We start from the raw sequence: 23453 nt of genomic DNA, 5'->3' as shown, positions 1-23453 counted from the left end.
TAAAGCACTTCATGATTGGGGAAAGGATGCCATGTGGATACATACTCCTAGCTCGTTGATGCAACCCATTCGCCTAGAAGGAGGCGTGGATCCCGTCGTGCAACATAGTTCTTTGTCCCTAGCAACCAGCCTTGAATTGGAACAGCCTACTCCACCTGACGGGGTCAGACGAGGATCTGTTGGAGTGGTTGGATGCTACCAAATCTTTGCCTTGTTATGGAGTCTCTATTCACTCTTTGCTGGAAGGTACACCCTCTTCCAATGTTTCCACAATATGTAAACCTAATGAGCCACCTGAGCCAGCTCAAAGGGTAAGGGTCACAGAAGCTACTCCGCATGTGCCCTTGGGGGGAGCCTTTGGATCTGGTGAGCTTATGAAGAATCATAGAATCGGAAAGAAATCCCCTCTACAGGAGTTCACCAACCTTCAACATCAGCCCCATCAACATCAGCCGCTTCTCCGACGAGAACAAAGCTCTCCTCTGTGTCTAGCGAACTCCCTTCAGAAAGCTTCCTCAAGACGGGATACGACAAAAACAATATTGATTTCAAGCTTGATGATGTCCCTGATCATGATATCTATCTGCGGGAGTGCCATCTCCCCTCACTACCCCCTGCCCACTCACCCTCGCCACCTACCTACCCCTCGTCCCCCCTTCTCTCTCCCTCGTCTCCCCTCACTCACCCTCGCCCCCCCCTTACCCACCCCTCACCTCCTCTCTCTCCCTCGTCCCCCTACTTACGGCTCGCCCCTCCCCTTACCCACCCCTCGCCCCCTCTCTCTTCCTCGTCCCCCTAATTACCTCCCCCCCCCCCCCCCCCCCCTCTCGCCCCTTGATTACCCCTCTCTCCCCCTACCCTCCCCATCACACCCCCTCGCCCCTAATCCCCCCCTTACCCACCCCTCGCTCCTCTCTCTCCCTCGTCCCCCTACTTACCCCCTCCCCCACCCTCCAACAACTCCCCCTCGCCCCTCTCTCTCTCTCTCTCTCTCTCTCTCCCTCGTCCCCCTACTTACCTCCCCCCACCCACCCACCAACCCCCTCCCCCCTGAACTCACCCTCGCCCCTACCCTCCCCCTCACACCTCCTCACCCCTAGTCCCTCCCCCTCACCAGCCCTCTCCCCTAGTCCTTCCCCTCGGCCCCTCGTCACCAGCCGTCACCCCCCTACCCATACCTCGCCCCCTACCCAGTGCCTTAAAGCTTATGAATGCATACATTGTACTCAATACAAGAGGTGGTCCGTATACGTTGTCGACGCAGGGCCTCTTCAATATGACTCTGCATTGCTGACAAAAGCTAGGAGGGCTGGTAATGGTTAAAATCTATAGAACTACCGATGTGGGGTGTGGGCTGAGAGAGAGAGAGAGAGAGAGAGAGAGAGAGAGAGAGAGAGAGAGAGAGAGAGAGAGAGAGAGAGAGAGAGAGAGAGAGAGAGAGAGAGAGAGAGAGAGAGAGAGAGAGAGAGAGAGAGAGAGAGAGAGAGAGAGAGAGAGAGAGAGAAAGCTTTATTAATGTCTTCGAAAGGCCGAACTCGACCTATGAGACAATATCATATACATGTGTTGATGCTCTAGGCATCGGAAAATTAAAAAAAAAGGGTACAAACTGAAATGAGCCTATACTATGCAAAAGGGTGTGGTAGGGTGGTGCATGTGGTGTACAATGTATAGTGTGGGTCCTCGTGTCGAGGTGTGCTCACGCATCATCAGGCTCAACTAGGGGCCGCAAGGTGATACCACCATGAGATGATAGGGAGGGTATCTAAAAACAAGCAACATATGTAGGGTAGAGAATGTGGTACATCGGTGGTGGCCTGCTCAGGTATCTCTGGAATGCTGGATCTCCTGGTGCTGGTACATGACTTTGCTCTAGATACTGATGGTGTAAGGTTAGTATCCTCGAGATCTCCCTCTGGTGACACCCATGTGTCCTGTATCCTGGGAGCCTCGGCCTCCGACGTGCCCTCTGAGACTCTGCCTGCAGAAGGGTAAGCCCTCTACTCTGTGTAGGTAGTGTGGGGGGGTCTGGCCCTGCTCGTCGGAAAAACTGTGTGATGGTAGTCTGTGTCCTGCTATCCTGACTCTGGCGTGGCTGTAACAACTGCTCTCGAACCTCTAAAGCCGCAACCAGGAACTGGCCAAACCTCCTCTGCTCTCGGCCTATCATATGCTGCTGTAATGAGTCTCCAATGCCATATCTCTCTCTCTCAGCTCTGTATATGCTGGGCATCTCATGACAAAATGCTCCTCACTCTCCACCTCCGTCTGACAAATCCGGCATGTACGCTCCTCTCGTGGTATGCCTCTGGCTCTGCCACTCTCAATCTCTAGCTGATGTGATGACACTCGTAGCTGGCCAATGTTGACCCGAAGTCGGTGTGGCATGTACTCTTGCATGTATAATGGAATCTCAATGAATCCCTGCTCTGAGAGCCTCAGAAAATGCTCGTAGTAATATAGCATTTTAGGAGGTAGGGTGTCTGTGGGCCTGCGCCATGTCCTCTGAATATATGTATGCCATATCTCCTGTCTGATGACCCTATCCCGCTCAGAGCGTGAGAGGGTATAGGTCGGGGCCTGGGTGTCATACTGGAGTGGTGGTAGTCTATCAATATCAAAACCGTGCTGAGCTAGCCAATCTCTTGTCTGGGCATACCATGAGCTAGTGTCCCCTGCCTGTGTCATCTCTCTAGATGCAATGAAGGCTCTATGAGAGATCCTATCTGGATCCATATCTTTGAATCTGCGAAGAAGGCAAACAGTCTGAAAGAGTGCCTCTACCAACATCGATGGTGCAGCCAGCTCAGCTCTAATAATGTCGTGTGGAACTGATGGCTTGCTGCGAATCATCCTGGAGATCATAATAATCTGTGGCCTCTCTATCTGTGTCCATACTGAGTCTGCCAGTCCCGGTCCCCAAATGGCCGAGGCATACATGAGTGCAGGTGTGACCAGTGTGTCAAAGAGCCACCCCTTCGTCCGAGGCTCCTGGAAGTGGGCCTGGTGGCACTGTCTCTCCATCAGAGCTAGTGATGCGTATCCTCTGGTAAGTCTATCTCTGGCTGCCTGTGTCATGGAGAAGGTCCTTGATGCTGCGGTGAATGTAACCCCCAGATATACATATGAGCCTGTCACCTCTATATCCCCTCCAGCTACTGTAAATCTACTCTGTCGGCGAATCTGAGCGGATGTATGAAATATGAGAACCTTGGTCTTGCCAAGGTTCACCGTGAGTCCTCTTTGTGAGTAGAAATCATCCAGGGCCTGCAAATGTAGTTGTAGTCCCTCTGCCGTCTCTGACATCAGGACAATATCATCTGCATATAAGAGTATGTGTACAGTAGTCCCTGCAATATCCACACCCTCTCCACCCCTGTGCAAGATGAAGTCTACAATCTCGTCAATGTATAGACCAAAGAGTGTAGGTGATAGGGGGAAACCTTGTTTCACACCAATGGTGCTCACAAGGGTGTCAGATAATCCACCCGGGCATCTCACTCTGCCAGATACATGCTCATACAATGCATAGATCCCCCATGCCATCTCCTCTCCAATCCCAAGCGCAGCCAGACATCGGAAAAGTCTCTCTCTAGGTACTGTGTCAAATGCTTTGCGGAAGTCAACGAAGCAGCAATATAATCTCCTCTTCCTCACCCGTGTCTGGTCGATCAGACAACGAAGGGTGAAGATATGATCAATAGTAGAGAAAGCTCGGCGGAAGCCTCCCTGTCCTGGTGTCCTCATGCCCTCTCCCTCTGCTAGAGAACTGAGCTCCTCCTCTAAAACCGCGCCATATAGTTTGGCCAGTATAGGACCAATCATGATAGTGCGATATGTGCTAGGATCCATGGCATCCCCAGATTTGTGGATAGGCACGATGGTGTGTGCTGTCCACGACTCTGGGAATCCCTCTGAAAGCGCGCGGTTGAAGAGGTGGGCAATGAATGGTGCCAATGCATCACAACCATATATAAGATGCTCTGCCTGTAGGCCTGCCTGATCTCTAGCCCTCCCATGCTGTAGGTGGGATATAGCTTTCTTCACCATGTGGGTGGTGAAGAAAGTAGATGATGTGGGTCGGGTAGCCGATGGCGTAAGTATGGGTGGCTGTCCTGGGATCTCGTATAAGCTCTCGGCATATCTGTGCCATGTCGAGAGAGAGAGAGAGAGAGAGAGAGAGAGAGAGAGAGAGAGAGAGAGAGAGAGAGAGAGAGAGAGAGAGAGAGAGAGAGAGAGAGAGAGAGAGAGAGAGAGAGAGAGAGAGAGAGAGAGAGAGAGAGAGAGAGAGAGAGAGAGAGGGGGGGGGGGGGGGGGGGGGGGGGGGGGGGGGGGGAGGGAGCTGAACTGTAGACTCTAGAGCAGTTACAATTTACAACAAAGACAATTGTGTGTGTCATATCAAGCTTGTACTCAATTTAGCAAGAAGTACAATGGGTCATGAGTTTTTCTTGCAGCAAGGTTGGAAAGAAGCTGCATATTATACACGGCGCCTTTCCACTCTCTGTCCTCTATCGACTTCCTTGCACTTCAGAGCCCTTTGGATTTGGTTGCTCCTCTCTCAAGCGTGTGGGATTACCAACTTGGAAGTTGTAACCCTCCCATTGCAGCCCTCTTATAGGCAACTTATTCCTTTGTTCCATGATTAATACAACTCTACTGCCTTAACAACATTGGTGTATCATTGATACATTCTCTGCTTTTGTCCCTCCCTCCACTTCCCTCTCTCTCACACCCACACACACACTTTTTTTTTGTAAATCCTCTCTCTTCTTTCTCCCTCTCGGGTGAGGAGACGGAGACCTCTTGTATTTTAACCATCAAGCGGCCCTCTGGCTTTGTTCCTTGTTCACAGGAGATGGCCAGCGACACAAAGGGGGAGATCAAGTTTTTTGTAATCCGATCACAGAAGACGAGCAAGCTGAAGAGGCTTTTGGCTGTTTCCTTGTGGCTTTCAAGCATTCACCTGGTTGCCATCCTGTTGCTGTTAATGCTTTTCGTTCTGCCATCACGATGGAGCTTAACCTCATTTGCGGTGTTACTCGAGCTTATGGTCATCCCTCTTTTGGAGAAGAATGCTGTTGCAGAAAGTGTTGCAAGATTCATCTGTAAGCATGGACCAGGTCATTTTCCTCTCACCATGGTTATGGAGGATAAAAGATGCGTTGGATCCAAACCGAGCATATCTCTTTGCTGTGGAGCCTCATTCTGTTTCGCCAATTGGGATTCTTGGACTATGCAATCATACTGGGTTCCTGCCTATTCAAAGGCTTAAGGCGTTTGCAAGCAATGCAGTGTTTTTAACTCCACTTTTGAGGCATGTAAGGTCGTGGTTGGGCCTAGCACCTGCTTCAAGAAAGATGTATAGATGCGGTACATAGTGGCTTTGTTTCATAGTTTTTCAGTATTCCTTTCACCGAGACGGTGAGCGGTCTTGTGGCGGGCAACCTGTAGCAGGCTCTAATGTCACTTTCATAGGACACACAGTTAGTACAGTTGGTTTGGTTTGGTTCACACTGGATGGACTCTCTGGGCTGGGCAGTAACACGTGGCAGGGATACGGACGGTGGTCTAGTGGACATCGTGGCCAGGTCACCACCACCACTCAATTTGGAGATAGACTTAGGTGGCTGACATTTCTGAGCCGTTGGTGGCTCTCTATGGTGGTACATATGAGTTGTAGCTGTTGGGTCATCATGGTATCTTCTTTATATATGGTCCAGCGTTGTCGTCTAGAGTAGCGAGTCTATACACACAGCACGTCTGCACCATCCCTGCACATCTGAGCCTCGACATCCCCATTGTACCCGCTGGGCTGGAGCTGAGTGTGCTGCCATGCCAGAGGCTGTATTGGTTCCTTTGAGATAGTCGAGTCCATATGTTCTGGTCTGCTGTTGTGTCTCGGCGTTGATTTGCTGTTATCTATTGTTTCCTGTGTTTCCATTCTGTTTTGAGTGAGATGTCACGCACATTGCATTGAGGAGTACCCACTGTAGAGAGCACGACACACTATCCGCGCTACAGAGACCAACGCATGCAAGATTGGGTCTACACTTGCTCTCCTCGAAGAGCGACCAATAAGGCCAGAGAGTCATCACAAAGACTAGGTAGAGACGACGACTCCGACAATCCAATTATTGAAAAGTTTACTTTTAGTAGGTATGATGGTAAGCTGGATGCTTCTGTGATTTTATTCTTGGTTGCGTCAATTTAATGCTTATTTTGTAGCTAACAAGAAAAGCAGTAACAATATAGTTTTGACAACCGCCATGTACTGGTTGGGTGATGCCATTAATTGGTATCAAGCCTAGCAAGAGACACACTTGGCCACGCATCTTGAGCATGCCACGGATGGCCAACCACTATCTTACAGTTGGGTGGACTTCCAAGACAAGCTCGAGGCTCGTTTTATGCCACCGCAATACCTTGATTGGATAAAAGGATTGGCAAGACCTAAAGCAAAATGGAACTCCCGTTACGTCTTGTTCTAACCATATTTTGCAAATTGGCGTTCAAGTGCATAAGTCGGATGAGGATCGCAAGGAGGCTTTCCTCTTTGGTTGCGACAACATGAAATACAATGTCCCAAGTTTTTAACCCTAAGGAGTACAATGACACCGTCAGGATAGCTATCAAGTAAGAAATGAAGCACAACAAAGGTAAGCCTAAGGAGAGTAAGTCATCTTCAAGTACCTTGCAGAACCCTCAAAACCAACAGAATGGTAAGAACCATAGTACCTCTCCTTCTCAATCTTCGACTACACCTAGAGCACACAACTCTTCATCTAACATCGATAATAAAGAAAAGGCTAAAATTGAAGAAATCCCTAAGTTGTCACTTGATGAAAAATCTGCTCAAGGAATAATCGGAGGTTGGTTAGTCTTTAAGAACGAACCAAGTATGGAAAACAAGGAAGATGTTTTGTGTCATTAAGTGTCACACACACTAAAGGTCACATGAACAAAGATTGTCCAGGGAAGAAACCCACATAAGAAACCACAGAACCCACTTCTCCTGTTAGTGTCCTAAATGAGCCAAATAGCGCACCCCAAGTTTCTTATAATCATCCAAATAACCATAAGACTGAATGAGTTTGTCATTACGTGTTATGGTCATGTGAATGGTCAGCGCGCTGTGATCTTGTTTGATTCTGGTAGTATTTATGATGTAATTAATGATTCTCTTGTGAAGAGGGCACACTTAGAACCTATCCCAGCAGATCAGATTGCGGTGACTAGATTTGCTCCAGGCATGTACTCTTCCGTCACGCATGAATGTCTTAATCTCTCAGTTTGTGTGAGGCATGCATGTTTTCACCCCAAATTTGTTGGTTCTCCTCTTTTTGATTGTGATATGATTTTTCAGCATTAAGTGTTCTGTGAGATTCATCAAGTTAATTAGAAAGAAAACACTCTCACCATCACTCTCAGGGGTGCCTCTCCCGTGGTCATTCGTAGTGTGCAAAGCATCCCGTCTTTGTCATAAGTCTCTCTCTCATGTTTTGAAAGAGTTAGTAGAATGGATCTGAAGAGTGGTTATCATCAAATCTGAATTTGCTCTTGGGGAATTCTATAAGATAACATCGAGGACGTCTCTTGGCTTGTACAAGTATTTGGTGATGCCTTTCAAATACTCCAGCAATGTTTAACAAGATGATGGGCATGATTTTTAGTGAGTATAGGTCATTTGTGGACACCTTTTTTGACGACATCATCGTCTTCTCCAAGAGTGAGGTAGAGCACAAACACCATCTGCTACACGTGTTTCCAGGCACTGATTGGTGGTGTATGGGAAGAAGAGCGATTTTTCTTACCCGAGATTCACCTTTTGGGACACATCGTCTTTGCGGAGAGTGTTAGAATGGACCTGGCCAAGATGGAGACCATCAGAGATTGGCCCAATTTGAAGAATGTCTGAAGCTTTTTGGGTTTTTGCTCTTTCAACGCAAGGTTCATTCGAAGATTTGTGGAGATTGCTTCTCCTCTATATGCTTTGACATAGAAAGGAGTTCCTTTCCAATAGGGGACCATTTAAGATTGCAACCTTCAAGACTCTCAAGGAGAAGTTGACGACTGGCCCACTATTGGCTTTGCCAGTCTTGCAAAAGCTATTTGAGGTACATTGGGGTCGTAGTATGAGCTTATGAGAACCGAACATTTTTCAAACCAGAACGGGTTGCATAGATTTATGAGAAGGAGCTTTTGGCAATCATCCATGCTCTTACTTAGTGGCGACACTCTCTACTTGGAACCGATTTGGCAGTGTGTACCGATCATCAGAGTTTGCGCTATTTCTTGTCTCCAAAACAGCTTTCGGACAAGTAGATGGGGTGGGCAAACACTTGGTCACAATTTCACTTTCAGATTGTGCATGATCAGGGACAAAAGAGTGTGGTGATGGATGCACTGTCCATAAGCCTTAGGTTTTGGCTATTTCGGCAGTTCATCACCACAGCTTTGAGGATATGGTAGATTAGTGCGCCACAGATCTAGATTTTGCAGACATCTTTGACCGATGACAGAGCGGGGAAGTGGTTGTGGGCTATTCGCCCATGGAAGGCTATTTGATGCTGGGAAAGGAGAGAAAAAAAAAAACTACTTGCGTGTGACACAAGTGTTAGAAATAAGGTTTTGACAGCATGTCATTGTCCACCTTTTTTGTATACACCACTAGTGGCATGTGTGCAACAATTGTTCTACGCGCTGAGGATCGTTTGATATGCCAAAAGGTCAAGTTTGACAGGCATAAGGCACCAGGTAAAGGTTTTCAACAGATTCTCATGAAATGCAGTGTGAATCTTCCAAGTATTTGAAAATTTTAATCTGAAGGATTTATTTCTCTTGAATTTGGAAAGGGCCATAGTATCGCATACTTAGCTTTGGAAAAAGCCTCTTCTTACCCTTTTCCTTTCCATAGGCGTGCCTTCTCAAACCATAAAAGCACCCAATCATTCTCCTTTAGCTGCAAGTCACGTCAATGCTTGTCCGCTGCCTTCTTATGCCTTGATTGAGACTTCTCAAGAGCCTCAACACCTTGGCAAAAGCAGTATCCAGATCTAGATCATATTGATCTGCTTCAAAAATCTTATTATGGGTACATAGAATAGGTGGAACCTTCTCAGCACCCTCGATGATCTCAAATGACACCTTCCCCGTATGCACTGTGTTGTTGTTGGCAAACTCCACCACCGGAAAATAACTTTTCCCCCTGAGTCTTTTGATCCGAAATATAGGACTTCAACAAGTCCTAAACTATTGAATTGGCTACCTAAGATTGCTCGTTTGTCAAAAATTGCAACCTGGTGCCAAATTCCAATGTTCTCCAAGGTCGCTCTCCAAAACAAACTAGTGAATTGGGGATCTCTGTCCGAAACAATGGAGTCGGGTATACCATGTAATCGAAAAATCTGTGAAACAAATTAGCCAAATGATTGGGCTTAATTGTCTTCTTGATCGAAAGAAAATGAGCCTGCTTATTGAAACTGTCTATTAGTGTTCAAATGTCATCATGCCCACTCGGAGTCTTGGGAAGATGAAATCCATTGCTTTACTTTCCCATGGTTGGCTAGGGACCCATAAAGGTTGCAAGTGAGGTGCCAGTGGACAAGGAGCTTGAGGAGAAACCTGAAGTGGAAGAGAACAAGGAGATTCTCGTTCCGGAACAAATACTAGGTCACAAGGAAAGAAAAGGTAACGGCAGTTCTTAGTCAAGAACTATCCGACATTGGATGCGAAGTGGATGGAGGAGGACGACTTAGTAGATACTCCTTGAATACTGGAACTTTACCTTAAGGGTTTTGGTTTAGCTTTGACTGGTCCAAGAGTTCCCGATGATCAGCGGGTTGAATCTGGTGCAATCGGGAACTGCACAAGAGGAGAGTTACTCCGCTCCTTCGTCACAGATTACGTAGATGGAATAAAGTTACTGACTTCCTTTGGATTTCAGGGATACTGATGGGGCTTATAGTATTCTGTTGAATGACTTTATGCAGAAGTACTTCAAACTTGGAATTCCCGAAATGAATCTGTTACATGTGCTCTCTCATGTGAGTAGTGTTGGATTGCACATTTGAAAGATGAAATGACTACAACATTTTGGTCTTGTTCTTTGGAGAGATGAGACAGACATGATAGTAACTAGATTTAGTCAATCAAGACATCCGCGAGAGATTAGTGACAGATCTGGATGTGATTGCTAAATACGTTACAATAGATCATGATTCTCATTGAAGATCTCGACACGAGTAGTGATGTGAATGTGATTTGAATGTTCGTTGTGAACTAAGTGTGTGATTTGTGAACTGCACGCTATGTGGATATTGTCTTGTAGGGATAGTCTTGGGCATGGTTTGCTTGATTGAAATGTGAAAAGATATGAATCTGATAGTAACAAGATTTAGTAGATGAAGACATCTGTGAAAAGATAAGTGACAGATCTAGATGTGATTGATGAATGGTTACAATGATCAGGATTTGTATCTGAGATCCTCAGCAGATATGTGATTGATCACGTGTGACTGATCTCTTTGCAGAAGTGCTGGATTGGTGGAGTCTCGTGCATGAGTACATAGAGTCAGTGTCTATTGAAGAAAGTTTTTGGTCTGTGGTTGTTTTTGCAGCGTAATCGAGGGCGATTACAATTTTCCAAGAGGGGGAAATGTCACAAAGTGATGACGTGGCATGACCAACTAGCAGAGAAATGGCAAAATGGACAAGAGAAACTGAACGGACTAACTCGAAGAACTTATGAAGCATCGGCTGTGGGGCCCGAAACCCTAAAAGACAACAGCTTGAACATTGAAAGAGATTTCCGTAAAATGCGTTGACATGCTGACGTGGCAAGATGGTACAAAATTTTCGCGATTTGCATTGCAAGTGCCATACGGCAGGCTGTACGGATTTCCACAAATTACCTTGGTTGCTTTTGGGAGTCTCCATTACGAGCTTTTGGGATCAATTGCTTTTGGGCTTAGTGATTTTGAACCTGTTTGCTTTTGGGGCTCGGCTTTTAGGCATCCCTTGTAAGAATAAAAGAGCCCCATGGGTGTCACTTTGCAGAGCATTTGAACGCAAAGTCTGAGAGCAGAGGTCTCTCGGGAGTTGTACTTTCCAATGATTAATGATAAAGAAATAACGAAAGGGGCGCCAATCTTTGGGACCAATGCTTCTAGCCACGGAACTCCACCGTGCCGTGTCGACTCTCTCTCTCTCTATTAAAATTCAGTGATTTTGAATTTTCTGTTCGTGTGTTGCTATTGATTTCTCGCTTGGGGTGTCCAAGCTTGTTACAACTGTGCCAAGTGTCAATTCAACGCAAATTGAGGAATTTTGTATAGCAGTCAGGGTAATTGGCGGGGGTTCGTACAATATGCCACGTGGTATTCTTTGCGCAACTTTCATCTTTAGATCCCTTATAATGTGATTAGGCCCCCTTGGCAAAACGTTATAAGTTGGTAAAACTGTAGTTCTTATTATTTTGCTGCCTTTTTTAATAACTTATGCCTTCGGCGGGAATCATAAGTTTGTGCCTCTTCTTTCTCTAGGTTTCGACGGAACTTTGTAAGTTGGTAAAACTGCAGTTTTTATTATTTTGCTGCCTTTTTAAATAACTTATGCCCTTGGCGGGAATCATAAGTTTGTGCTTCTTCTTTCTCTAGGTTTTAGGCCCCTCGGCATTCTGCAAAATTTAATTGAGTTAGCTCTAAACACGAAGGTCACTCAAATGTCCTTAGTAGATGATCACAAATGGACACACCACTAATGGAGAACTGTGCACATTACAGAGGATTTTGGCTTTCATAAAGAGATTGGCATCGACCACCTTTCTAGGGAGAGTGAGTCTGTGATTGGTAAAAAACGTACGCATTGATCAGATGTCGACGCAAAAACCCTAACCCTAAAACTCGTCACAGACCGCCTTCTAAAATCAAAGCAACCATCTTCGATTGCAAGATCAAAGAAAATATGCAAACTTTCAATATTTACCAGGTAGGAATGCGCGCTAATGCAATGCTTTCAATGGTCATATAGAAAGTAAGCTAGCAAAAGACACCTCGATTGTGTCCAAAAATCTTTCACACGGCCAATTTAAACACATCATACTCTCAAATTATGGATTGCACATCTCTCTCATGAAGTAAAACAAACTCTCTCTTGAAGTAAAAGGAATCTTGAGTATGCACTGAGCATTCATCCTAAGCATTCACCATCAATCACTTCTGCTGCACATTACATTGATATCAAAGCTCTTTGGTAGTGTTTGGTATCTCCTTCAAGAAAAGAACCTCTCTCAGATTTATTTTCTCAAAGAATCTTCGTGTCTATCCCGGACTTATTAGCCACTCCCACCCTTAGTCCATCGTGCATCGGGTGCGCTTCCGCCTTCATCGCTCTGTCTTAAGGGACATTAAGCCATAAGAGAACCACAAAGTTTTGTTCTTGTTTGAGATTGCACGTAACCTAAGACCACTTGGGTGTGTTGATCTCTCTAATCTATGTTTTTGAAGAGTGGTAGGTCTAGTCTCCCCTTGTTCCTTTTTTCCACTCATTGAGAGCGGACCTTGCACATTGTGGTAGGCAAATTGACGTGAGGTGGGAAAAAGAAACCTTGATGTGAGCGCAAGGCCGCCCAGGGGTGCACTGCAAGGATTTAAGCTTTGTGTAAGAGAAAAGCTTTCTTAGACTTAGATTGCAAGCAATACCAAGTACCAAGAACCCCAAGTATCCAAGAACTAGTAGGGCGAAGTACTTGGTCGTACTAGACCTTTTTCTACAAGCTCGTTGACTTGCTTCAAAATTTCCTCTTCTTGAGCAAGACTTACCATGTAAGGAGGTTGGGTAGGAGGAGAGCTACCCGATATGAGATCAATGCGATGATCTTCCGGACGTTTGGGAGGTACCAAGAACCCCAAGTACCCAAGAACTAGTAGGGCGAAGTACTTGGTCGTACTAGACCTTTTTCTACAAGCTCGTTGACTTGCTTCAAAATTTCCTCTTCTTGAGCAAGACTTACCATGTAAGGAGGTTGGGTAGGAGGAGAGCTACCCGATATGAGATCAATGCGATGATCTTCCGGACGTTTGGGAGGTAGCCTATCCGGAAGAGTTGTCGTGAAACAGTTCTTATAACTTTCAATAAATTGGAAGCGTTTAATTTTCAAAGTCGAGAGTGAACCCTCGTTAGTGTTATCCTTGTTCCATGTGAAAATGAAGTAAGCAAAAACACACTTCTTTATTTCCTTTTTAATGGAGATATGGCTTACAAGAGTGAATAGCCAATCCCCAACATCAGCAAAAATTATAATGTTCTTGCCCTCATTCTCAAAAGTGAGGGTCTTTTCCACGTAGTCGGGGACCGGTTGCATATGGAAATGCCATGGCATACCCAAGACGATATCACATGCCTCGATGGGTGTCATCAAGAATGATTTGCGGTCCTTGTACTCGCCAATCTGAAGATTGAGCTGTCCTTGCAATGGAGTTGCATTGGTGGTCAACCCCTTGAATGCCGATTTGGATGTGACCGGAGTTTTGAGCTGAGCCGGTGTGAGGCCTAGCCATTTTGCAGTATCCAATGAGATAAAGTTGTCCGTTAATTGTGGATCATAAAGGATCAATACCCGCTAGTTATTCAAAGATCCCTAGTCTTTTAGAAGCTGACGCTTCCCTTTTTTCGTTTCCGTATTCCCTTGAATATCAGGAATAGAATTCGATCTCGGTGGAGCCGGTTCCTTCTTCGTTTGTTCTTTCTTCGAACATGTTTGTTCCTGCCGTTGTTGCCAAACAGAGCAATCAGGCTTTATGTGTCCTTTCTCACCACAGTAGAAACATCTTCCTTGCTCTTTGAAAGTTTGTACTTGGATGGGCGTGAGATACTTAAGCCGTTTTCCAGTACCCTCTCGCTTCTTAGGCTGATCTAGGGACACTTTTTACCTTGGTCGCCATGGTCATCATTGACCGCTCTTTGCCTGGCACGGTCGGTGCTTTGTTCCATCCTTTTAGGGGTACTAGTGAAATGTAAATCCTCGGCAATGATTGCCGATTTCATCATCCACTGAAGGGTATCATGGGAATACACCTTCATACTCTTTCCAAGCGGTGGTCGAAGGCTTGCTTCGAACTTCTGCATCTTTTCCTCATGGAAATCTTCATGAAAGGAGTAACTGAGAAGAACCAGCTAATACTTGTCGACATAAGCCCTGACTTTCTCATGTTCCTTCTGGGCAAGCATGTCCCATTCCTTCCGGATGTCCTTCTTGAAGTCGGGGTGGGAAGGAACTGTTCATAAAATTTAGCTTTGAACTAAGTTTATATTCTGGCTTGAGTACCTACTAGAATCTTGGCCAACTACCAACTGCCTGACGTCTCCTTGAGATACATCCCAACATGACGCAACTTGGATTTTTCGGCAAAGTTTTTGTTGGCAAAAGCAACTCTAAACCGTTTGATAAAAGACAGTGCCTTGGAGATATCTCTTCGTCTTGTATAACTGTCAAACTTGACGTCCTTGTCACCATATTTGAAAACCCACATCTTGTGGTGATGCTTGCATTTATCCTTCTTGAATTTGGGCTTCTCCTTAGTATTATGTAGGAAATAGTAGGCATTCTCTTCTTTGAAGAAGGTTTAGATATTGTATGAGAAGTAGAGGTAGTATAATCAGGAGAGTATGATAAAAGGAGAGATAGAGACATCCTTGCTTTCATTCAGTAAAGAGAGTTCTTTTGCCTTGCCCTTTCTCTATGTAGGCCCTTTGTTCCAATCTGGAGATCCCTTGTGTGTTGCGGCACCTCTTTCTGCATTTTCCTAATGTGGGTTGTTACCATCAGCATGGTTTCCCTACACCCATCGGCTTCCATTCCTTGCAGTTTCTTGATTCCATCCAAAACCTTTTGGACAGTCGGGAGCGCGAGAAGCTGCTTCAATTTTGTGAGTTGAATTGAAGTTCATCTCTTCAGGGGTTCTCCCTTGACTCGTCGTGGTTCTTCCCGTTCCTTCTTGGAATCATCCTCCTTCATAGAAAAAGAGAGGCGACCGAGCTCTGATTCTATTATCACAAACGGGAGTGCACATGAGTAATCAATAAGCTGAAAATAAATAGAATATTGACCAAAAGAGACGAGGGAGAGGATTGACACAATATTGGGAACCGAAGATGGGCTGGTCCCCAACCCCCGTAAAGAGAATTTTTATTCAAGGAGAATCTTTTTACAAGCACAAGAACTGGAGAGACCCCTCCATTCCGGATCTTAGACTCGATGGTCGTTTCCTTCCCGTTAGGGAAATCTGAGGGATGAGCTCTCAATTTCAATTCTTTTCCCATCTGTACTCGGAGCGTAAAGCTCTGCATCCGTTCCGGATTCCATTTTTGGAATCCCCGAGTGTAGGCCAAAGCCTCCTTGCTCCTCCATGGTGGGGTACGTGCAAAAAGCACAAACACCATTTCTAGAGCGTATTCACAAACTTCAGCTACCGCTCCTAGTACGGAAAAGCGACCTCCGTACTCCGACTTCTCATGATCACTTGCGGTTCCGTAGCGGTAGAGCCCCTTGTGGTAGTGCCGGTGCAATTTGGGACAAGAGAGGGCGCTAGGGCTTGCTCTTATAGGCCCTTGGATGCAGCAGGAATAGCTGGCGGACTTCTCCCAACAATAGCAGAGACTAGGGGCGTTGGAATAGTAGGGAGAGGAGGAGAGAGCTGGCGGCAGATTCTAGAGAACGGAGAGAGAGAGATTGCTGCCCTAAGAGCCGTTTTTAGCCAATTTTGGGGGCTCCTCCTTTTGGCCTTGCTTTATCTTAAAATGGGCTGTCCACTTATTACATGGGCAGCCGGTCACCTTAAAATAATGTGAACCTGTTCAAAAACTTAGTAAAAACCAATGAGTTGAAAACTGATGCTTACATAGCACTCGCCATCGTCCCTGATGCAACCTCATGCACAGTTGCAATGCAAACATAGATTTCCTCATGGGAAAGCATCCGCTTTCCTGGAAAGCACTTAAAAGCTTCGCGTTGTTTGTCAAAAGCTTCACAGATGCCATCTTTATTTTTGTGCTTGCATCTTTACGTGTAATTCTTTACCCAATTCGGATTTCAATGGAATAGTCCATATCCGATGCTCTCGTCACCCATCCTATGACGCATCGAGAATCTCTGTCAAAGTGATGATGTGGTGTCTCCAATAGGAAGTAACTGGTTGAGAGGACAAGAACAAAACCCACAAGGTGTGACTGAGGGGCCTAAATAGAAATGGGTTAGAGTTTTTAAATACAAAACCTTACCCAACCAACTTATGGAGCACCCGCTGAGGAGCCTAAAACCCTGAAAGACAAAGCACAAGGGCTAGGACAGATTTCCGTAAATCGCGCTGACATGCTGACGTGGCAGGATTTCGACGATTTCCATTGACAGTTTTTAGCGCAAGCTTTTGGGAGCAAATGCTTTTGGTGCCAGGCGCTTCTAGAGCTTTTGGGGATTTGCTTTTGGCAACCCTTGTACAGTTTACAAGTGTCCTCAGGGCCACTCTTTAGAGAGCATCTGGACGCAAAGTCTCGGAGAAGAGGACCCTCGGATGTTGTACCTTTGCGAAGCAATAATAAAGAAATTCCGATAGGGACGCCGGTCTTTTGGACCAGTACATCTTGGGACGGAACTTTCCATTTCTCTCTCTCTCTCTCTCTCTCTCTCTCTCTCTCTCTCTCTCTCTCTTTGGCTGTTGTTGTAGACGAGTTGCTGCTGTTGCTGACGAGCTGTTGTTGCGTGTGCGCTACTGCTGTTGCTGCCTGCCCTAGCCTACGCGAACCCTAAAACACAACAGCGCGAGCACCAGCACTTGTCCCAGCCTGGTGCGCGAACCCTTAGACACAGCAGCGTGAGCACCTACATCTCCCTTAGCCTGATTTTGAACGCAATTCAGAGCTCAGAAATTCAGCTTCAGATCTGCAGATTTTTTCAGACAGGCAGATTTACAAAATACAGAAAATACATTTTCAGAATTCAGAATTCTCACGAGTTGTAGACCTGTAGGGAATTTTAAAACAACCTCGACAGAAATTAGCAGAAAAGGAAAATTAGAAAATCAGAAAATGTATGATTGATATGAGGAAAACATATGTATGCATTATGCGGGACATGGATGTATGCATAATGTGGATATAGTGGGTTGGCCTCTCTTGCAGAAGTGCAGATTGTGTTTTTGATGGAGGTCATGAGTGCTTCGCCGGTGTGTAAGCCCCATACGAAGGCTACCTTTTGCTTACAAACAAGCGGATAACACAACTGGAAAGGGAGATGAAAGAATGGGAGGGATGGTGGAAAGAGAAGGCCAACCTTCTTCAAAGTTTCTCAACGCAGGTGCGCAATGGAAGAAGGAGAAAGAGGACTTGCGCGCAGAGCTACAAGCACTTAAGGCAGATTCAAAAGCACTTAAAGAAGAGGTCTTAGCCCTCAGGCGGGAGCTTGTTGATAGAGCAAGCAGTGGACTAGAGGAAGGGGAATTCCAGCCCTCGATGATAGAGGAAATCAAGATCATCAAGGAGCAGGTACAGATGATCAAAGAGGAGGAGAAATAGAATGTGGTAAAGATGTCTTCGTGGATGGATGTAATCACAGAAGAAGGCAGATGAGGCCGAGAAATGGATAGAAGTCGCTAAGAAAGGGAAAGGGAAAGACATCTGTCCCCACTCCTACAATGATCAACATGACTCTAGAAGAAGAGCATCGAAGGAAAACTAGAGTTTTGCATATATGAGTAACCGGTCTAAAAGACCAAGATGATGTGGAAGGGGAAGTTGCATTACTTCTCCGCATGATGGGTAGTGAGACTACTCATACAAAGGCATGGAGGGTAGGGAAGAAGACACAAGTAAATGGGGAGACTTCAAAAGAGAGAGCTTTAATCATCCGTTTTCCATCCATGGAGGCAAAGGACTTTTTGAAGAGGTGTCCTACACTAAAGAAAACGGGCATATTCCTTGGAAATTACCTCACTCTCACACAGCTTGCGCATATGAGAGAGGTAATGCCAGAGATTCAAGCGGCAAGGGAGAAGGGAAAGACTGCCTTCTACAGAGATGGTCGGGTGGTGATTGTAGAGCGACGCTCCACATGACGGTGCGAGACCTATGGGACCACACTCAAAGTTGCCACTCGGATTTGTAAAGGATCTATGCGCCTTGATCTGGGTGCTTTTGAGGATAGTTTTACGGAAAGAGACATCGTCTTCTACTTTGAAACACATCAGGCCCCTGGGCAGTCTATGCCTCACATTAGTGGATATAGATGGGAGATAGCCTGCAAACATGAGACATGATCAGAGCACACAGGGCGGGGCTCAGGAGGAGTGGCAGTGTTTTTTTTTTTTCCGAGAAAAAGATCCTTCTATTAGTTAATGAAAGCTGCCCATAGGGCTACATCCACCTCTACAAGAGAGGGCTACAACAAACATGATGGGGAGACTCCCAATGAAAAAACAACATATATACAATGGGGCTAAATCAAGAGATGGGAGGAGGGAAAAGCCACATAGGTGGACAGTAGTGCCATCTGAGCACCCCCTGGACCATGGAGTAAAACGGCCCAGGGCGCCAGAGACGAAGGAAAGCCTCGCGGCGCTCCCGCATGCGGTCGGAGCTGCCCTGTAGTCCCTCAAGGAGGAGTGGCAGTGTTATTCAGGGAGGAGTTGCAACCACTGATAGATATAGCCCGCAGGGATGAGCAAGCTAGGTACATGTGGGTGAGATTGAGAGCAGAGACAGACAGATATCTTCACATTGCTATTTGCTACTTGCTCCCGAGTACGTGACTTTATTCACCACCTAGAGGACACTCCCTCTTTTCTATTTTGGATGATGACATATGGGAGTTCTCTAGAGATGGTGACATCATCATTGTAGGGGATTTCAATGCTGGGACTGCCCATCATCAGACAGTATTTTATGATATTTCATAGGAGATGCTGAGAGAGCTGGATGTTGCAGAGACGGGCCTATCCAGACTATCACAGGATGGGGAACACACTGAGTATCGACGACACTTGATAGACATGGAGATTGCACATGGATTGGCCATCTTGAATTGCCTACAGAGATTTCCCGCTGCGGGGGGTTTTACATGCTTTCCACACAGACATGGAGCTACCATAGTGGATTATGTGATGGCACAACCGAGCCTCATCTCTAGTATCCAGGATCTCACGATTGGACCCAGACCTGTTGGTGTGGCAGTGGATCATGCTCTTGTGTCGTAGACCATCTCTTTTCAGTTTAGTGTAGCACACAGGCCACGAGCATCAGCCCCTACTCGCTACACCTTCACGCGGCAGACGGACTCTATATACATAGATGGGATCTACAGACGCCTGTACACAGAGGAGCCAAGGCGACCTCTGGAGAAGCTTACTACTATACTGACAAAAACACTACATGATGTAGCACTAGAGGCATACCCACATACCTAGCCTGAGCAGAGACGCCGTTCGGGGAGCATGCCCCAGAACAGTTGGTATGATGAGGAATGCCGGGACATAGAGCGAGACTTTAGAGGGAGGTGCTTTTGGGGGACATCACTCACAGACAGTCACAGATTGACTTCCGACGCCTGGTGCGGCGGAAGAAGAGGGCATTTTTGACTCGCCTACAGCAGGATCTATACCAGCTATTCATGAGTCAAGGATCATTGAGGCATGGCGCCTCTCTCATGAGCACTCCTCCCCCCCCTGCTATCACTTCTATAGAAGCCTGGGGCCAATACGCATCATCTCTGTACACAGTTCCTTAGCTGGCCCCCCTTCTCGACCCCCCTTATCTATGCCCACACACATGTGCTTTTTTCACGGTTGAGATGGTGAGGAAGGCCATTGACAGGATGAGGACTGGGAGAGCATATGATCATGATGGCTTAGTGGTTGAGCATTTCACGCTTGCCACAGATATACTAGCTGAGCTTCTAGCAGTTATGTTTAACCGTGCCATGTGTGAGGGCTTGCATGATACTTGGAGCCTATCTACTATTTTACCTATGTTCAAGTCGGAAGACCCTATGGAGCCTGGAAATTATCGCACTATCATGATTGGATACACATTGACACAGTTGTACTCATCTATTCTTGAGCAGCAACTGAGTAGATGGGTAGCGAGGGAGGGGATACACGCAGCCGGGCAGGGAGGGTTTAGGAGGGGTTTTTCTACTCTTTACCATATCTTGACACTCGAGCCATCATTGAGGAGGGCAGATCACATGGGAGACGGATCTATTGTAGCTTTGTGGATATCCGCAAAGCATTTGACACAGTACCCAGAGCTAGATTGATGCGCAGATTATAGCAGATGGGAGTACCCACCGAGCTCATTTGGGTGGCCATGGCATTATACAGGTCAATAGTGGGGCATGTACGCACCTAAGAGGGTTGAAGCAGGGTTTCCCGCTCTCTCCTACTCTATTTGGTATGTATGTGGATGAGGTTTCTGACTACAATGAGAGAAATGGTGATAGAGGTGCACAGCTGGCAGGGACATCCATTCTACTATTGTTAGGTGCTGATGATATTGTGTTGATCTCCGACTCTCCGGAGGGGATGCAACGTCACTTGGATGCTTTCCATAGGTTTGCTCAGGAATGTGGTTTGTCCGTCAACCTTGGTAAAACCAAGGTCATGGTATTTAATACCACCCCACAGTGGATCAGGAGGTCAGCGCCCGCATTCACATACGGCCAGGAGACCGTGGCGCATGTGGAAACTTCGCAGAGATAGATATGCCTGCCTTGCATGTGAGTCCTCACGATAGTTACCCATGCAAGGAGATACAACATGCTGGTATGGGGAGATGACATCATGGTTTCAGGCGCATGAGTTCAGCATAAACAGATTGCCTCCCTTCTAATACTCACTGGATGCACCCTCTCTGACTCTTACATAGTCCGAGATCACCAGGCTCATCCGCCAGGACCTGACTCAGCTAGACACCAGGAGGACATGGATACAGCCAGCATAGGAGCTGGGCACGAAGATGGCTTTCTACAGGGAGCATTTTCTCCAGCTTACGGAGGACGGTTTTGTGACAAGGCCCAGATACATGGACACCCCCACTTGTCTCATGGGATACGATGTGCTATTGGCCGGATATGCACATCTTCACACTAGTTGCGGATCAAGACTGGGAAATACAACGGAGTACCAGCAGAGGCCAGGATAGGCCCCATGTGTGACATCGAGCCTGAGACAGAGCTGCACTATACATGCCATTGCCCCGTCTACTACAAGATACGAGGCCGCTTCCATTGCTTGTTCAGAGAGGGCTTTTGACCACTCTCCAGAGTCATGTGGTACAAGGATCAGAGATGCCTGGGTTTGTTTTTGCTCGAGCTGCGTAGACACAGAGAGAGCTTGATGAGAGGAGAGGCTAGCCAGTCTCAGAGACAAATCACAGACTTCTTTAGAGCTGCCACTGGACACCCGGAGGAGCTACTACCACAGCAGAGCTCGTTGCCTCACACCAGAGGCACACTGATCGATCGAGCGACGGAGATCCAGACGCCCACGACTGTCAAGGACTACACAACATCGACGGAGGCTTCATCAGAGGATTCGGATCACTTTGGCCCGACATGCACGACGCCCGGTCAGACTACTGACCATGGAGGAGATTGATGAGATTCGCCGGATCTCTTGTGATCTAGCTATCCCAGCTAGCTGCTTAGTTCACACTTAGCCGTTTAGGATTCCATAGTATTTTATTTTGTCATTTTGTCATCTTGTTACTCTGACTTTGTATCAAATCCACCAAATTGTAACATTTTGGTCTCTTAGGTCACTTTGGCCTTTTGAAGACGTTAATATAACATTTCATTTCATTTCATCTCTCTCTCTCTCTCTCTCTCTCTCTCTCTCTCTCTCTCTCTCTCTCTCTCTCTCTCTCTCTCTCTCTCTCTCAAGATGGCTACCTGGAATCGTAAAGGGTCTATGAGGCTGGACGTGGGTGCATTTGAGAACAATTTCAAAGACAAGGATATTGTATTCTTCTCAGAGACTCATCAAGCCCCTGTACAGGTGATGCCACGTGGTGGGATACAGATGGTAGACAGCTCCGAGGACAATTGCGAGATCAGAGCATGGGAGTAGAGGTTCAGGAGGAGTAGCAGTGCTATTCAAAGATGAACTACAACCATTAGTGCATATTGTACGAAGAGATGATCATGCTAGATATATGTGGGTGAGACTGAGAGCTGACATAGGTCGATTCCTATATATTGCCATATGTTACTTTCCTCCCAGTACATCAGCGTATGCTGTATCCGGAGGGTAGTTGCCTTTCTCTATACTAGATGATGACATATGGGAGTTTTCTAGGGATGGTGATATCAATGCATATCATTCTCCTAGGGGACTTCAATGCCCGAACGGGCAACTTGTAGACGGTCTTCTACGACACTTCAGATGAGATGCTTAGAGAGCTGGATGTGAGTGAGTTGGGACTTGACAGATGCTGAGATGACAGAGAGCAGACGGAGTATGGGATATACCTCATGGAAATTACGATTACACATAGATTAGCCATACTTAATTGTTAGGTGCAGCGGAATGAATGTTGTATTTTCTCAAGATTAGTGATCTTTACTACTCAAGGTTCCTTTTAGTTCTTAGGGAAAGAGAGAGCTTTCCGTCTTATAGATAGTGTGGTGATCACGAGCAAAGTGAGTGGATTGTGCGTGCAAGTGAATGAGATTGAGAGAAGGAGAGAGAAGATATACGACACCCGAGAGGTTGTAAAACCCTCCTCCGAAGGCCCCACTCTCGTCGGCGAGAGTGGTCTATTCTTTGATTGCACAAAGGTGTACAATGCGAATGCAATGGACTGATGCAATGGGACTATGTTGATGACGACGACGATGGTGACGACGACGACTTGATGGCTGAAATCTGAGATTTCTAATCGCTGAATTTCGGGACTGTTTCGGTGGCTGAAAATGACTGTTTTGGCTGCGTTTTCTTGGGCTAAACCTGGGGGAACCTCTGCAACCGATCTGGGATGTATCTGCTAACTTGCTAAAGGCTGAAAATGCTGTGTATCTGCGGCAAGTTGGGCCTGAAAGTCAAGACGTTGCAGCAAGGCAAAAACGCCAGCAAAAATGCTAGCTTGGCTGAAATTGCTGATGTCAAAACGCTGATTCTGCTGATGCTTTGCAATCCCAAAAACGCTGGGCTTTGGGGGCTGCCTGAAGGGATCACAAACGCCAGGAAATGGGCTGATCTGACGATGGCTGATTCTGGACAAAAACGCCAAGAGGAGTGGGAGGTATGGCGATGGGGGGTACTGCTGAGAAGTTGCCTGTTGAGCGAGAAGCTCCTGCTGCCTCTTCTGCCAGAAAGTGCTAACTTGGGTTTGCTTATATATTAACTTAGCAAAATTGCCCTACCTACTTTTGTTGGAAAGTCACTTAAAAATAATAAGTGAAAATC

General features: G+C 46.4%; 1 protein-coding gene across 3 annotated transcripts in view; it reads left to right on the top strand.

The window, feature by feature from the left end:
- The window catches only part of LOC147425446 (MRG family protein), a 142970-nt gene that overhangs the window by 102184 nt on the left and 17333 nt on the right, over window positions 1–23453 (top strand). The gene's annotated exons all lie outside the window — the stretch shown is intronic.

This window comes from Adiantum capillus-veneris, chromosome 25, assembly GCF_014529385.1.
Source record: "Adiantum capillus-veneris isolate H3 chromosome 25, ASM1452938v2, whole genome shotgun sequence".
NCBI classification, from domain to species: Eukaryota; Viridiplantae; Streptophyta; class Polypodiopsida; order Polypodiales; family Pteridaceae; genus Adiantum; species Adiantum capillus-veneris.
The sequence above is the reverse complement of the archived record's forward strand: the minus strand, read 5'-3'. Positions and strand labels throughout refer to the sequence as shown.